Genomic DNA, 6,539 nt, shown 5'->3' with positions numbered 1-6,539 from the left:
AACCTGGCAGTTAATTTTTGGATCTAAATTGGTGGATTAACATGTCTGTTGTGCTCATCGTTTTGTGGAGTTCAAAACTAATAGGCATGTTCTATTTGAGTCATTAATTAAAAATGCTATGCTAATCAGTTACAGCTCCAGAGGCCTGTGAAAAAGTCATGAAATTGCTTCTTCTAGGGTGACATCTATTCATTAATCAGCTCATTGAGTGAAATATTCATTCATTCATCTACCTGGATCCTCATTTAGCATGGATCTCCCAGAGAATTCTAGATCAGATGATAAAGTCATAAAACCAAGACCATTGCAGCTGGGAAGGATTTGAGAGAGCCTTCAGGTCACAGATGAGAATGGCTAATAGGACATGAATCGAATGTACCAGGACATAAATCAGAGCAAGTCCCTGGTCTAGACAGGAATATATCAACCACACATCTCAGGACATATCCCACCAGCCAACCTTGCCACAGTTTTGTGCCTATTGTCTCCTTGCAGTTCGGTTTGAAAAAGAAAGCCAACAAATGTATTTCATCCTGTGATTTACTCTTCCCTCTACTGATGTTTCTTTAAAATAGTTGCCCCTGTCATCGGCTTAAGATAAGAAGTTTAGTAAATGGCATAATGCACCTTTCTTTGATGTTGACAGCCACCTAAATTTTGCCACAAACTAGGAGAAAACAGCCTATCTGTTGCCTCTCTACTTTCTTCCACCTCCCATGTGACTATTGGTAGTAAGCAAGTTTGGTGAAATCTGTACTTGATTCTCAGTGAAAATGAGTGGCCAAGAAACAGGACACTTTACTAAAAATTCCAAAGGACTTTCATCTCTATGGAGATGGTAGTATGTGGTAGTATATGGTCAATGGTGCAAAGTAAAAAGCTCATTCTGAAATATGAACCAAAAGTAAATCAAATATAAACATTCTGTTGTAATCATCTTTTCCTCTCTAGCTTTTTTTTTGGCAAATTCTATGGCTTCCATACTATGAGTTACAATCTTTGCTTCAGATGTTTTCTCTCCAGGAAATATCTGGGAAAGCAGATGAAATCAAAGTAGAAGAAAAAATACAGAGAGAACTTATAATTAATGGCTATTTCCATATCTCTACTCACCCATTTTTTAAGATTTTTAAATATCATCCTTATTGAGATATAATTGACATAGCACACAATTTACTCATGTAAATTATATAGCTGAATGCTTTTTAGTACATTCACAAAGTATGTGACCAATATGACAGTCAATTTTATACTATTTTTATCATCCCAACAAGAAGCCTTGCACCATTAGCCCCACTCCTTATTTATCCACAATCTCTCCAGCTCCAGGCAACCACTAATGCACTTTTTCTCTTGGAATTGGACTATTCTGGACATTGTATATAAATGGAGTCATACAATATTTATCCTTTTGTTACTTGTTTCATTACTTAGTATTTTTGGAAGTCATCCACATTGTAGCATGTATCAGTATTTCATTTCTTTTTATTGTCAAATAATGTTCTACTGTATGGATTTACTATATTTATCCACTCATCAATTTGGTGGATATTTGGGTTGTTTCTACTTATTGGTTATTTTGAATAATGCTGCCATAAACTTGAAATATAAGTTTTTGGTTAATATTTTGGTTAATACAGGATTTCATTTGAGTATAAATTTTTTAAAGATTTGAAAGGGAGACTTAGAGAGCAAGAAGTAGAGAAAGAATGAGAGAGAGATATTAATTGATCTTCCATCTGCTTGTTCATTACCCAAATGGCCACAATGACTGGGGAGATGACAGGCAGACTTTGCATGGGTCTTCCATGCAGGTGGCAGGGTCTAAAGCACTTGGGCCGTTTTCCATTGCTTCCCCACACACATTACCAGGTAGCAAGGTCAGAAGTGAAGCAGCTGGGACTCAACCTGGCACCACATAGGATGTTGGTGTTGCAAATGTCAGCTTAATTCCTGAGCCACAACCTTGGCCAGGAGTATAAACTTAACAATGGAATTGTTGATAAAATGGCAATTACATGATCAAGTATTTGAGGATCTACAAGAATGTTTCCTGAAGTGGCTATATCATCTTACATTCCCACCAGCAGCACATGAAGATTCCAGTCTCTCCATATCCTTGCCAACACTTGCTTTTATCTGTCTCTTTGACTATAGCCATTGTGGGGGGTATGAAGTAGTATCTTATTGTGGTTTTGATTGGAATTTCTCTGATGGTTAATGCTGTTGGGCATCTTTTCATGTACTGGTTGCCCTTTAAATCTCTTCTTTATTCTAAGACAAATGTCTATTGAAATCCTTTGCACATTTTATTTAGGACTATTTGTCCTTCTATCCTTGTATTTCAATTGTCCTTTATACATTCTCAAGATAACCCAAAAACAGATATAAAATTTACATTTTTACATTTTACAATTTCTCGATTGTCTTTTATTAATGGTAGCCTTCAAAGCAAACAATTTTTCAGTTTGATGATATCTAGATTATCTATTTTTTCTTTTGTTTCTTATGCTTATAGTGTCATAGTTAAGAAACCATTGCCTAATCCCAGGTCATAAAGATTTACCTCTATTTTTTTATTCAAAGCATGTAATAGTTTTAATCTTGAGTTAACTTTTTAAATATGGTATGAGGAAGAGTTCCCTCTTAATTCTGTTGCCTTAATCCTTTGCTGATAAGACAGTTCATTCCACATTGAATTGTCTTGGCATCCTTGTTGAAAATCAATATTCCAAATATGTGAGACTTTATTTCTGGATTCTCAATTCTATTCCATTTATTCCATATATAAACTATTCCCCAAAATAAACTTTGCGTGTGGGAAGCTGCAGGACTTCTCTGAGGCTATCAGTAGACTGCGTCTTCAGAGCAGTACAACAAACAGCCTGGAGAGTTCTGCTTTACCCATCTCCACAGGCTATTCAGGTAAGGGATTTAGCAAGACCATGGGAGAAGCACTAAAAGCAGGAAGATTGAGTTCATGGACAGGAGACAGAGCAGCCTTCATTAAACAAGGATGGAAAGGCCAAGTCACATACTTCAGAACAGCTTTACCCAAATCTGGAGGGAAATGCAGCCTGTGTTTCTAAGCACAAGCCTGCCTGCTGTCATGTTCTGTGTTTCCAAAGGTGCACAGTTCAGTCAGAGGGACCACATCAGAGACCCTTGCGTCCAAGGGCATGGAGGACAAAGGCTCCCGCAGGGAGACAGCAGCCATGCGGCTCACAAGCCAGGGCAGCTCTCCTGTGCCAGTCACAACTTGCAGCGGGAAGGAGGTGGCTATGGGAACACCTGGTGCTTTTCTCGTGTCTGCCAGGGAACTTTCACTCAACATGGCAGGAAATAATGTGGCTGTTCTGACAGGGTGCTGGGTTCTGTGCCTGCTAAGGGTCCCCCCCCTCCTCCAGAGCTAGCCTAGCCTAGACAGTCCAGGTGTGACTGCCAAGGCTTATCTGCAGGTGGGCGGCCAGCCTGGTTTCAGCTCCCGGCTGCAAATCTCCCATTTCTGGTAAAACCACCTCGGCTATTTCCACCTCACCGGTTATTCAAGCATTACCAGGGCTGCTCAGGATCCTCAGCAGGAATTAGCAGCACCGTTGAATTCTTGAAACTCTGAGCTTCGTGATAAGAACTGAAAACTGACCTGGCTCAGGGGAAAGCCATCCAAGGGTGAAACAAAAACAAAAACACATGTGTGTCAGGAACAGCCACAGGCAATCACACAGCCCACGAGGAAAACATGGCCTGAGGCACTGCGATAAGATTTCCTGTGAGAAATCCTGGCTCAATGTGCATCAACTAGAAGAATTCCACCCTTGAGGCTGGCCTTGGGCCACAAACTTCCAATCCAGCTTCCTGCCAATGCTCCTGGGAAAGCAGAAAATGGCCCAAATGTTTGCACTTGGGCCCCTGCACCCATGTGGGCGACCCTGAGGAAACTCTGGCTCCTGGTTTTGGCCATTTGGAGAGTGTAGTACGAGCAGACAGAAGGTCTCTCTCTCCTTCTCTCTGTCACTCTTTCATATAAATAAATAAATCTTTAAAGCTAAATAAAATGATCCCGCCAATACAGGAATAGAGGCAGGAACTTGAGCATCTTTATCTCTGGTATGCAGTCACAGAGTTTCTTTCCCTTGGGAGAACATAAAGCAAAACTCACCTGTGCTTAGTAAATACAAGAGCATTTTTAAAAGTTTGTGGGGAAGGGGCCGGCGCGGTGGCGCACTAGATTAATCCTTCATCTGTGGTTCCAGCATCCCATATGGGCGCCAGGTTCTAGTCCCGGTTGCTCCTCATCCAGGCCAGCTCTCTGCTGTGGCCTGGGAAGGCAGTGGAGGATGGCCCAGGTGCTTGGGCCCCTGCACCTGCATGGGAGACCAGGAGGAAGCACCTGGCTCCTGGCTTCGGATCGCTACAGCGCTGGCCGTAGCGGCCATTTTGGGGGAGAACCAACGGAAGGAAGACCTTTCTCTCTGTCTCTGTCTCTCTCTCTGTAACTCTACCTGTCAAATAAATAAATAAAAATCTTTAAAAAAAAAGTTTGTGGGGAAAAAATGGAATTAAAAATGAGTATTTTGTTGCAAGTTAGGTGGAAAATACATACTATGAATGAAACATGATAGATTTCAAAATTGGTTTTACATCAAACTCATACTCTTCCATTTTTCCCACAAACTTCTTTTTTCTAAAGCAGTATTTTATTTAAAGATTTATTTATTTATTTGAAAGGTAGAGTTACAGAGAGTGGTAGGGAGAGAGAGAGAAAGAGGTCTTCCATTCACTGTCTCACTCCCCAAATGGCCATCATGGCAGGGTCTGGTGTGGGTGGAAGTCAGGAGCCTGGGGCTCCACCTGCATCTCACATGTGGGATGCCATTGTCAGAGGCTGCAGATTAACCCACTGTGCCACAAAGCAGGTGCTCTCTGTAAACTTTTGAATATCTTTCTATGTGTCAAGGAACGGAGCACATACTACATGTGTCTCACAAGGAATAGGTGTTTGGTGTATTTTGCTCACGACTGCCGTATGTACGTGTCCCTCTCCTCCTTCATATTTTCTAATTTCACACTAAAATGATTCATCCATCATCTGTTCAGATGGCTCAGGATTCTATTTCTTTGGCTATTTCACCTGTGCTCTTGGGGTCCACAGTATTTCAATAATTATGTAACCAGAATAATGTTGCACTGTATCATAGAGCTATGTGTACAGAACACTTTTATCAGTTAAGAAATGTATCCTGTTTGCCAAGGCACAATAAAGTTGTATCTTAAAAACTATAGTCAATAAAGCTAAAAATAAACCTTATTTAATAAACCACATTCACATTTTCTGATAATTGGTTTTAGAAAAAGTCTAGCATATCGCTTCTCAGCCTTTTGGCTAAGATCAAGTGTAGAAAAAGTCTAGCATATCCAGTTGTTTCAAGGATTTCGTTTTAACTTTAAAAAATTGCTGTATATTTAATTTATAAATTCTAGATTAATAGAGCTTTGGAAAACTATAAAGGTGCTTTGTTTGGGGTGGCATTGTGGTATAATGGGTTAAGCTGCTGCCTGCAATGCCAGCATCTTATATGGGCACCAGTCCAAGTCTTGGCTGCTCCACTTCCAATCCAGCTCCCTGCTAATGTGCCTGGGAAAGCAGCAGAAGATGGCCCAAGTGCTTGGGCCCCTAAACCCACATGGGAGATCCGGATGAAGTTCCTGGATCTGGCTTTAGCTTGGCTCAGTCCTGGCTATTGTGGCCATTTGCAGAGTGAACCAACAGATGGAAGATCCTCTCTCTGTCTCTCCCTCTTTCTCTAACTCTGCCTTTCAAATAAATAGTCTTTTTTTTTTTTTAAAGTTCAACTCCTTTACTGGGACTAGAGTTATTTTTTTAAAAAGTGTTTTGTTGATATGTGTATTCCTTTCTAAAATTCATAGCTTCTCCTGTGTATATTTTTTAAAATTAAAAAATAATACACATTATTTAAAGAGATAGAGAAATGGAGCACATCATGGAGTGGCTTTCAATGCTTTCTTTGGACAACTATTCTCAGATCCTATAAGTAAACTCTTGACATCCACTTCTAAATAAACCCTCTTGCCCCCCACATACACAGACATACAGGCACAGATGAACCCACACCTCACTTTCAGTATGAGTGAGAATCAACAAAGCTTAGCAATATTTAGAGCCAGCAGATGTTTTAAAGCTGCATTCCTGCACCTGTTACATTTTCCCTGCTCTGGGTCTATTTCACACCATCCTTATTCACTCCACCCCTATCCCTTGGGCTTGAACGTCATTGCAGACACTCACAAAGGAGTCCATTCCTTTGGAAGTAAAAGCCATAGGTTGTAGGATGGTGATTGGTCAAGCACAGGCCATGTGGACACCATGAGGGAAGGCAAAAGCTCATGGACCTCATTTACAGGTACACTGGAGTAAATGGGCAGACACAAAGACCAACAGTCACACACACACGCAGATGTTTTGGCGAGGAGAATCACTGGGGGAATTAAGAGAGAGTCTGCCTGAATTATGCCTTTCA

At 40.8% G+C, this 6,539-nt stretch overlaps 1 pseudogene; it reads left to right on the top strand.

Moving 5' to 3' along the window:
* Positions 1 to 5,363: 5,363 nt before the first annotated feature.
* Positions 5,364 to 5,506, top strand: LOC133757192 (U2 spliceosomal RNA; annotated as a pseudogene).
* Positions 5,507 to 6,539: the final 1,033 nt, after the last annotated feature.

The sequence above is a fragment of the Lepus europaeus genome, chromosome 3 (assembly GCF_033115175.1).
Source record: "Lepus europaeus isolate LE1 chromosome 3, mLepTim1.pri, whole genome shotgun sequence".
Classification (NCBI taxonomy): domain Eukaryota; kingdom Metazoa; phylum Chordata; class Mammalia; order Lagomorpha; family Leporidae; genus Lepus; species Lepus europaeus.
Note: the sequence above shows the minus strand (reverse complement) of the source record. Positions and strands in the feature narration are given on the sequence as shown.